At 34.7% G+C, this 11,602-nt stretch overlaps 1 protein-coding gene across 1 annotated transcript in view; it reads right to left on the reverse strand.

Annotated features, from left to right (window-relative positions):
• Positions 1–10,345, reverse strand: part of AQP (aquaporin) — a 64,563-nt gene extending 54,218 nt beyond the window's left edge. The window contains exon 1 of the mRNA XM_081736907.1: positions 10,224–10,345. The gene's annotated coding sequence lies outside the window, so the exon portion shown is untranslated. The remainder of the gene's footprint in view (positions 1–10,223) is intronic.
• Positions 10,346–11,602: the final 1,257 nt, after the last annotated feature.

The raw sequence follows: 11,602 nt of genomic DNA on the forward strand, positions 1-11,602 counted from the left end.
ATTTACCCGGGTATTTACCCCTTTTGAATTTACCTACCCAAAAAATGGGTATTTTACGAAAGTTCAATTATTATGATGTTTTAAGAATTGTTAACTGCACCGGTGACGTTTTTCTGTATTTTGGGGTCTCTCGAGCGTGATGTCTCATTCATTCACTATAAATATACAAAATAATAACCAATTGTCCCCGTTCAGGTGCGGTGCGGGTTTGCAGGCAATTTTAACCATGGCGCACCAGCGGTACAATTTTGGACATTATATGTTATTCTAGGTTAAAGCGATATCTAAAACCTATTTTTTTAAATATTTTTTCTCGAAGGACTTCATAGGTAAAGAGATCAAAATATTGAGTCGAATGTTTTGAAAGGGGGAAATGGTGGGGGTGAGTTGTTACATTTTTCAGACGAAGCCTTCGTGTATACCTACACGTACATCAAAGTTTGATCAACGTTGAACAAGCCAATCTTGAGAAATAATTCACACCACATTTTACGTCATCGCTCACGAACAAATTAGATAGAGAATCAGAATCAGAGTTGAAACTTGAGGGATTAATATCTCCTCGGGGTACCTACATTACCACCCACTTGTCGTCTCAAGATTGATCTGGGGCTATTTTACTATAGGTCTACTTATCCGTCTATGCCCTTTCTTCACCAAGGTACGAACGGCTTTTAAACTTGGATTAGTTTTACACCAAGACTTAAAAAAAAAAAATAACAAATCGTAGTATGACTTTAAGCCTTAGGTTGTCCAAACATAGAAATCGTACATAAACCCCCTGTGTTGAATGTTTGGGAGACAGACCCAGTTTTAAATGTAAAGTCTGCAAAACGCCATCAATTTTCAAGAACCCTATCAAGTTATTGTGTATTTTCATTTGAGAACAGATATTTTGAGAGTCCTTCAATCCAACAATTTTCCTGAAACGTGAAATTTTGAAATTTTAAAACTCTCAGGAAAGTTTCACAGAAAACAACTCACAAGTAAACCTTACGTTTGGGTGAATCGAGTTGCTGACTGAGACACATATGAGAAAGTAGTATTAAATGTGGTCAGTATTTCAGTGAAGTTGTAGGTGCGAAGCTCCAGGGGTTTAGGAGATACAGCTACCAGAACATTACATGGAACTGCAGAATAGTCTTCATACAGTTGGAGGTAAAAGCTCTGTAAGACCTCTTGTAACGACAAAAGATGAATAACAAATATATGGGTACATATTAGGACTAGGAAGAAGTCATATAGTAAGGGTATACCTGACGGCGGACATCTTGAAATCCGCCATTTTGAATTAAGGTTAAGTTTTTAAAATAGGTATAGGGTCATGTGATACATGATTTAAGGCGCAAATTTAACAAGAAGAACAATGGTGACATTAATTTTTATTTACACGCAATTGGTAAAAAGTTACAGGGAAATTAAATATTGTTGCAGCATATGTATTAGTTCTTTACCCCACCTTGTAAATTTTGTGTTAATGATAATAATTAAATAAAAAGCAGGTAGATAAATATTAGGTCTATGGTAAGAGTTGCCTTGATGGCGGCCATGTTCAAATCCGCCATTTTGAATCAGACAAAAGTTTTAAACGAAACGCAAAACAGTGACACCTTATTAATAGCAAATTTTACCATAAATCCAACGCTATAACCATTTTTGCTTTATCATTAACCAGCAAAAAATTAAATGGGAATAGAGTAATGCAATAGATGACTTGGGCTAGAAGTTAATCAGAAATACAATGGTGGCGTAACAAATGCTGGTTAATGATAAAGCAAAAATGGTTATAACATTGGATTTATGGTATAATTTGCTATTAATAAGGTGTCACTGTTATGCGTTTTGTTTAAAACTTTTGTCTGATTCAAAATGGCGGATTTGAACATGGCCGCCATCAAGGCAACTCTTACCATAGACCTAATATTTATCCACCTGCTTTTTATTTAATTATTATCATTAACACAAAATTTACAATGTGGGGTAAAGGACTAATACATATGCTGCAACAATATTTAATTTCCCTGTAACTTTTTACCAATTGCGCGTAAATAAAAATTAACGTCACCATTGTTCTTCTGGTTAAATTTGCGCCTTAAATCATGTATCACATGACCCTATTCCTATTTTAAAAACTTAACTTTATTAAAAATGGCGGATTTCAAGATGTCCGCCGTCAGGTATACCCTTACTATATGACTTCTTCCTAGTCCTAATATGTACCCATATATTTGTTATTCACCTTTTGTCGATACAAGAGGTCTTACAGAGCTTTTACCTCTAACTGTATGAAGACTATTCTGTACTTCCATGTGATGTTCTGGTAGCTGTATCTCCTAAACCCCTGGAGCTTCGCACCTACAACTTCACTGAAATACTGACCACATTTAATACTACTTTCTCATATGTGTCTCAGTCAGCTACTCGATTCACCCAAACGTAAGGTTTACTTGTCAGACACCCGACACATAAATAAAAAATAAACGAAAGCTGGATCATGTATCTAAAGCATTACATATCAGAGGCTATAACTAGTTGAATAAAGACAACCAAAATTATCAAAATCTTTCCGAGTTGAATATTATGGACTTCAAGTTAATCATGAAAAAGTGTGCCCTATGTCTACTAGTTTCGAACTTAAAAGGACATTTTAGAGTAGTTTTGTCATGAAAGGAGAAAATGAGTTCGATATATTTGATGTAGTCGCACTTACAGGTATTATATGAAAATATGCTGAAGTAAAAAACATTACATCAATTTCCATCAAATGTACAGGCTTTCCTTAACTTTTTATTGCTTCTTAGGATCAATGTTACTATTTAGGATTTTTGATAGAATCTCAATATTGACGTTTCGTAAAACAAATACCGACGTATAGAAGGGTAACGAAGTCTTACAGGAAGTATATTACAGGAAATGTTGAACGAAAGCCTTGCCAAAGCGATCACATTAGTGAGTGTCCCGTGTCACTTCTTGGTCACTCTTTGTGGATTGAATTTTTTAAAGAAAATTCGTCCTTCGTATGCTCCCCATCAAGGTATCGCCTGGTTACAAGTTACTTGGATGCTCAATACAGTGAAATGCAAGGGGAAGTTTAAATGAAGTTAGAGAAATTCAAAGCTACATTTACAGTGTGACGGTTGGAGTAACTTGAGAAATAAATCTAGCATTTATTTCGTCATTTCAAAGTCTGGACCTTTTTTTGTTGATTTCGCGTTGTCAAAAGATGCAAATTACTTGTCTGAAGAGATCATGAATGTTCTGTAAACAATAAAACCCTGAAAAATTTTTAGTAATCATAGGAGACATGAGAGCAGCTTTTATATTAGTAAAACAGAAGTATTGTAATATAGTATCTTTGGGTTGTCTTGCTCATCTCCATTTGCTTTGTTCTGACATCCTCGGGTGTCCATCGGTAAAGACATTACTGGGAAGCGTAACTGATGTTGTTAATACAAACATAGACATCACTTGCAAGCACTATTTACACAAATATCAAAGGAAAAAAGGATTACAATTTCGTTAAAGTTGCTTGGAAAAACAAGATGAGGAAGCCATTTACACTGCCTCCAAAGTTTGCTTGTCAATAACACTAGACTTCAGACGCTCGCTGTGAGTGAGGAATTGTCATTACCTTCAGAAATCAAGAGATCGAGAAAAATGGAGAAAGCAATTTCATCAAACGCGAACCTAAGGAAGAACTTAAATTTCGTGTCATTAATACCAGGAGCTGCTGACAGACAGAATACTTAATAATAGTGTATAGTTAGTTTGGTGACAACTGACTTCACTTTCTTTGGTCATCGTCATGTTCTGTCATAAATTTTATATTTTCATGTTGGTTTGGTCCACTATCGAATTCTATACTGTGCAACTGATTGGACGCCTCAGGAGCACACTAAGGTAAGAATTTACGGGGTAGATCGACAATTATTTTCTGCCAAGGATAATAGAAGGAAATTTAGTGGAAGTAGAAAGAAAAATAATGGGAAGTAGCTAGGAAATCCGTACTGTGTTACTTAATAAATATCAAATTCATTCTTTATTTGCTAGAAAAATGATTAGTTTAGTGGTTATTTAATGCTCCTGTTGCAGGTGATACAAATGACCATATTTTTCACTGACAACGATAAAATTCATTTATTGGTAATTGAAACATAAAATACCCACTAAAATACCCATTTTGGGTAAATACCCGGGTATTTACCCTGGGTATTTACCCGCTGAAATAAATACCCAGGTATTTTACATCCCTAGGCGCAGCGACGATACGCTGTTTCGCGAACCACTATGATTGGCACATGGCAATAGAGAATCAAGTTTAAAAAATAATAAGGTGTGAAACGTATGTATTATTAATTCCATTAAAATATAGAGACTGTGGTACTATTTTATAGTCTAAAAGTATTTTATGCTATTTTCTTGATAATACCCCGGAGATAAAATACTTCATTAATAACATAAATGGGTATGGGTACGCAGAAGAAACCAACTCACTGCAACAAGGAATAGAGAAAATCGCCCTCAATGCACCAGAAGAAATTAAGAAAATTCTGATGTGGAGTAGTGGCAGGCACACACTAGACATTTTTGTTGGGAGTAGTTCAAGCTTTATTTTTTTTGGGGGGGGAGGTCCAATACCACAAGACACCACTACCCCTAAGTAGTATTGAACGGGTATTATTCCGAACCTGAAAAGACGATAAGTAAGTGTAAAGTATTTTCACTTATGTTTTCAGAAAAAAAATATACAACTAGATCGTTTTTATAACAAAAAGAGTACAGATGAAGTGTAAGATCAATTTTTTATGTTATACATCACTTCCCTGTTAAAAAAGTATAGTTTTATGCGTACAAATGTATACTGAGTTAGGACATTTTGGGAGGTCCGGACCCGGTAGACCCCCCGTGGGTGAGCTCTTGGAGTAGGGTGAAAATACAAATATCACAGTTAAAAAGCTTTCCTAGTGATTTTCAGTGACCAAAACAACAGAAAGTTGAACAGAGACACAGAACACAGGTCACATATTCTTTCCATTTTTTTTTTTCATTCTCTTCCCCTCTCTCTTGTGATAATCCCTTGTGGCTGTCTGATGAAGCAAATATATTCAGTTAGTTAGCGAAACTGTTATACAGTTATTATTTTAAAATAAAATCTGCTTTGTTCAGCAATTTGTATTTCTAGTTTAAGTTATTTTAATCCAGCGTAAAAAAAAGTGCAAATAGTGAATTAATAGCCATTTTATGGATGCATACATTGAATCAATATTCTATATTTATTGAGATATAATTGAGACAATCGGACACAATATGTCATAAGAATCTTCAAATGTAAAAATTTTCTATTAATGAATAATAAATGATGAGACGTTTCTTAATTTCGATTGTCTGTCGGGGAGCCATGTCGTGTTAACAGAAAAGATTTATATAAATAGGCAAATGTAATAAAGTTATACGAATATTTAAATCAATATAAAGAAGTAATTTGTGTAAGAAATGGATAATTATTTACTAAATTAATGCAAATTGGTATGGATCTCAATTCGTCATAAATGACAATATTTATTTATGTAGGCTATTCAAGTGGATCAGATAATACATCAAGTTAAATCGGTAGTATATTTAATCAGGAGCAAAGAAAATAAGAATTGTATTCAATATCAAATCCTTAATGTTGTATTCTACAAAAGGCAGAAAATAAACTTTACTGCGAAACAAATATCAATGTTGCAAAATAACTTTAACATTGACAGATTCGATTACTGCTTGAGTAATAGCTACAGCTTTGTATTATGATTAATACACTAAATAATGAAATTACAATTAGTTATTGGGAGTTGAACTATGATCACTAGTAAATGTGTTGGGTTGAAGTTAGTGAATATATTGGGGCTCAAGGTATATATGACAGTTTCAAGGGTGGTTGCATATTAGGAACACAAATAGATATGTGAATATTTTTTAATGCGTCATTTACCCTACAATTTCAGCTATTTGGTTATAGGACTATCTTCGAATCTTGAAATTTTCACTTTACCAGTCTCTGCTCACAGTCAGTATTGTTTCCATCTCTCTGCTATTATTCTGGAAACGGAGTCTGAATCCAAATGCCATGTTGGTTGAAACTCAAGTTTCTTACAGTACTTTTGACTATTGTTTATTTGGAGTATTTCTAGTTTCCTAACTAGTGAAGGGAAGATTGTTTCTTCCTCACCAAATTAAAGGAAAATACTTTGACGTAACATTTTCCGTTTACTGGGAAGTTTATTATTTTTGTCGCACTTGTGCCCAGAAATAAAGATGCAATCAAAAATTGTTTTCGCTTCCTAGAATTATGTTCGTTTACCAACTACAAATGAAGATGATTCTTTAAGTGATTTTCTTCACATACAGGAGATTTTTTTTAGTGAATTCATATGATAAATTATGATTATTTTCTTCTTATGAAGAATTACATAACAGTAACTAGCGTGACTTTTCAAATGTCGTGAATAGATTTTGTATCAATAAATAATACATGATGAAACACTGCTTATTTATGCAAACTTAGTAAAGCTAGGAAAAATTATAATTTATAAGGTGAAAGTCATATATATACTGAATTTTTCTATTACAAAACTGATATTAAAACCGATACTATTGTACGACCTTGTTCTCTTTATTTTCTCATTTGAAAGTCATAACTTTGGGTCAATTTTCTTTCACGAAATTATACATTATGAATAAATTTATTTTAGTTTCTCACCCCAATGTTGTAAAGTACATACATAAGGAATTTTCATTCGTTTATCCCAAGGTGTATTTGAATATTGGCTACAATTCTTAACGTTACCAATACTTGACTTGGATTGTACAGTACAGCATCCATAGTATATAAATAGAGCATACGAAAAGTATAAATACGCTAATGGTTAACGTTCTTGCTTGGGAATCGGGATGGTGCGGCTTCATATCCGGTAACCAGCCGTCCTAACTGTGGTTTCTATAGCTCCAGCAAACAAATGCCCGGATAATGCCTTTAAATATAGACCCCAGGACCTTCTTTTCGCATTGTTATTGTTTTCATTTATTTCAATAGAAATTAGTCTCGCAGTCTGTAAATAGACGTTTGAAAAATAAATAAATCCAACGTAAATAAGCACCACATGGAAGCACACATACACAAAAAATGGAGAAAGTCTTAATTAAGAAGATCTCCCATTTGTCAAAATCAAGGAGAGAAGCGCAAATGTTGTTTCGTGTATCTAGCAAAGTGGTTTCCAACCTTGTTTACCTGGCGCCCCCTATACTTCACTCGCTCCTTGCAGCTCGTTTTTCTGATTTTTTTTGCGATTTCAGATGCAGCATTGAATTCTCAATTCTTTAATAATAATAATAATAATAATAATAATAATAATAATAATAATAATAATAATAATAATAATAATAATAATAATAATAATAATAATAATAATAATAATAATAATTCTTACTAATTTGAACTTACAGTACTTCCAGCTTAACTCCTGGATGCCATTGTAGTACATTATTATTTTTATACCAAATTTATTCTTAATGGAACCACAATTCAATGATTATTTTGTATTCGTACGATATTTAATTTAAGGTTTAATTGTTACAACATTCGTAATATGAGTATTTGTAATTAGGAATGAAGTTTATTTCTATTAATGACTTGCATTTCCTTTGGTTGCTCTTCACGCCCCACAGGTTGGAAACCACTGATCTAGCACAAGATCGGAAAAGGGTCCGTATGTTTTTTGTTCCCGTCTTTTAAGATCCAGGGAAGACTTAAGAGATATATTTTTCGGAGGTCCAGTGATTTAACAATCACCAATGATGAAATCTTTCAGTTTAACGTCCCACTCTATGTCCTTTAGGATAAGGGAGACGATAATTAAAAGTCTTCACTACAGCGAAATTAAACTACCGCTAATTTTAGAGTTTTTCTGTAATACATTCAAAACAAATAAAAAAATATTCGAAAAGCAGAAACGTAGTTTGAACTAGACAATATGATTTTGCATGTGATATCGTTATCAAAACTCATCTATCTAGTTTCGATTTACAACTGTAGATAGATTTAGCATTTTTTTGCGGTTTCTGTAAATAGCAGCATACTAAAAACAGATAGGTGAATTGTGATAACGGTATCACATGCAAAGTCGTATTGTCTAGTTCACTAATTTTCTGCTTTTCGAATATTTTTATTTGTTTTGAAGATATTACAGAAAAACTTAAAATTAGCATTAGTTTAATTTCGCTGTAGTGAAGACCCTTAAGGCAAGTAAATGATAGAAGAATTGGTGGAATGAGAATGTGGGAAACCGACGGACACGATGTTGTCTATCACAAGTACTTGACCGGGGATCGAAGTAGGACCCCCCGCACCAGACACAAGCGCTCTACCACTGAGCCACCGTGCCACCTTGCATCAATGATGGAATTGAATTAAGTGCTGAAACCAGGCTTTGGCATAATATAAAATCTGGATATCATATGCAAGCTAGAGAAGGGACCAAATATCATTCTACCCCTCTGTAAGTCACATACCTATTAACATCATTCATTAGGGTTCATTTAGGAGCTAAATCTTCTAAAAAAAAATATTATTATTATTAATGAGAAAGGGAAAATTAATAGAATTTTAAAAAATGTCATTTTATCTTCTTACAGAAGAGAACTCAGTAGTAGATTTTATAGGTACTACTTTCCAGGGCCGTGGCGTGAAAAATCAGCGCCCGGGGCGAGAGTATACGACGGCGCCCCCATACATATATTCCAATCAATTTTTCCTATCTTTTTCCTTTTTTCTTCCGAATTTTACGCCCCTCTTACTTCGGCGCCCGGGGCCGTCGCCCCGATCGCCCCCCACGGCACGGCTCTGCTACTTTCATCTTTGGTTCTTAGCTTAACGTTGGTAAATAAAACAATTTCACTGATTCGATTTGTTAAAAAAAAAAAAAAAAATCTGTACAAAACCAATCCTTTCCACATCGCTGCTCCTAAATGGAAATATGCTAATTACAACTATTTCTTTCTTGTTTTGTTATTAATGGTTGAAATTTAGGGTCCTTTTTCAGCACCGAGGATACATGAAGCATAGGCCTACATTTGGGATGGAATCCGTACCGCCGTAATGCGTTTATGCTCTTCCACCGGAAATTGAACCTAGGACCCAGTGCACCAAAGGTGCGCATGAGTAGCCACCAGACCAATGGGGAGAGTTTCTTATCTTGTGTGTACTGTCTTGTGCCTTGGTGTATACCGAGAATTATTGGTTGAGGATGAAGATTGTTTGAACTGTACTGTACCATACAACTTTACCATAGTACATTATTCCCCGTGTTAGCTTTATGGGGAATAATGTTGAAACCAGAAATTTCCGGTTTGAACATTGGGTTAAGAATGAAATGGAATCTATTCTTGGGGGATTGAATTCATTTTAAAACATTAATTACTATTCTAACCGTATTTGGTCTGATTCATGTCGACAGATTGGACTTCCGTTCTATGAGACTTGCTTTGATTATACATAACATAGTTTGGAAGTCTAAAAATAGAGCAAAACTTAAAGGCATAGTAGGCCTATTATTTGTTTGTAAACTTATGAAATTTTATAAACTAGAAATGCCCAATGATTTGTAGTATTCCCCTTGTTGTAGCTAAATTTTTGATGTAATTATTAATTGGAAGAAGTGGCGTACGCAAAGGGGGGTTTCCGAGTTTTACACCCGCCTTCAACAATATGTTATGACAAAGAAAGTACCATGTAAAGATATCAATACAGAAGTCCTGAAACGATATGAACTACGAAGCTGAAACCCCCTCCTTCAAACTTTGTGTACGCCATTGATTGGAAGATATGTTGTTTTAGTAACTAGCAATATTTCGAATTTTGTAAAATTACGTTCGTTTTCTTTTCGAATGTTGAAAAGTGAAATTTTAAATCAATAAATTCTGTTTTCATTTATGTATATTTCCACAGTATCCAACTCGTTTTAAATATATTGCTCTATCACTGTCTGTGCGGAAGACGAAAATGCTGAATCTATTTCGTGCGAGCTGTTTGCTATATTCTCATGCTTTGCTCGGTCATTCTAACCTAACCAAGAGTAAAAGCAACATTCTATTTATTGAATGAAATGCGTGCTCGAGATGAGATCATAGATCATGCGCAAAAGCGGTGACAGACCCACGTGCTATAAAAACCTTATCCTACTTACCTACCGAATACACACAACCATTTCGCCACCTTCTGTCTTGTCATGTTTCCCTGGACTTCATTTTGTCTTCCACTTGCAGTCACTAGATGGAGTCAGGAATGCTGCAGTAGCTTTAGTTTTGCTGCCTGACACAATGTGGCACCACCACCCACCCGTATATTACAGATCTACGAGAAAAAAACAGAATGAAAAAAATCACTTTTTTTTTTTTTTGTCACAGGAAAATAGAGCAACTCTGGGTCTGTCAGGGGTTATCAGGGTATTCATGTGGGAAGTATAGGAGGGAAAGAAGGGGACGATTTATTTAATTCAATTATATTTTATTTTGACCATATGTTAAAAGAACGGTTCTCAATCTTTTCGAGTTTAGTTCTCCCTTGGATGAATGCGATTGTCCTGTAACGCCTTCCCCCACCCTCTTAACCCAATCCACCTATGCACAAGATATAACTTAAGACTTGAATGAAACAATAAGAAAACAAAAGCTTCAATTCTCAAAATCAAAGTTCAAGAATATACATAAAGTAAAAAAAGAAATGTTTCCATAATTTGTCCTAGATTAGCTAGCTAGCTTTTCCCTTATATCCCCCCACCGCAAAACGCATTTTTTACATTAATTTTTTAAAAAAATACGCTTGCTTTCCTCACTTTCCAAATGAAAAGTACCAATAAGCATTTCTTTGAGCATCTCTTTTATAGGAGGAAGGGGGAACGGTGGCTCAGTGGTAGAGCGTTTACCTCTGCGCAGGGGCGGATACAGGGGTAATCGCCCCCCCAGAAGAGGAAACTTTCTTATTTTATATATAAATAAACCCATCCATAAAAAGTTTGGAGCTCTTAAAAAGTAGCTCTAAGTAGCGACTGCCCCCCCCCCAGAAGTACGTCCTGGATCCGCCCCTGTCTCTGCGTGGGATCCCGAGTTCTATCCTCAGCCAAGTAAGTTTGTGGTTGACAACGTCGTGTCCTTGAGTTTGTTTGAGGTACTTCCGTTTCCTCTTACATTTACATTCCACCAATTCTTTCATCATCATTTATTCATTTGCCTTAAAAATCCGTCCCCTTAACGTAACAGGCATAAACGTGGGACGTTAAACTGAAAGATTTCATTTCTTTTTTTTTATTTTCTATTTCCTCTCGATTTATTTTAGAACTTTTTTAATTTTTCTTTCAGAGAATCTCTCATTTCAATAGCTTTGAAATCTTCAATATCTAACTTCTTGTTTTAGCATCTTTTCTCCTAAATTACATTTCTCAGTTGGGTGATTAGGACTATCCACGGGACATGAATTGAGATTGTCTCGTCTCAAAAAAAATGAGTCATGAAAGAGTGGTATCTTGTGTCGGAAATGCATTTGTTTCTATGGGAAAAACTCGGTCTC

The sequence above is a fragment of the Thermobia domestica genome, chromosome 13 (assembly GCF_964235325.1).
Source record: "Thermobia domestica chromosome 13, izTheDome1.hap1.1, whole genome shotgun sequence".
NCBI lineage: Eukaryota > Metazoa > Arthropoda > Insecta > Zygentoma > Lepismatidae > Thermobia > Thermobia domestica.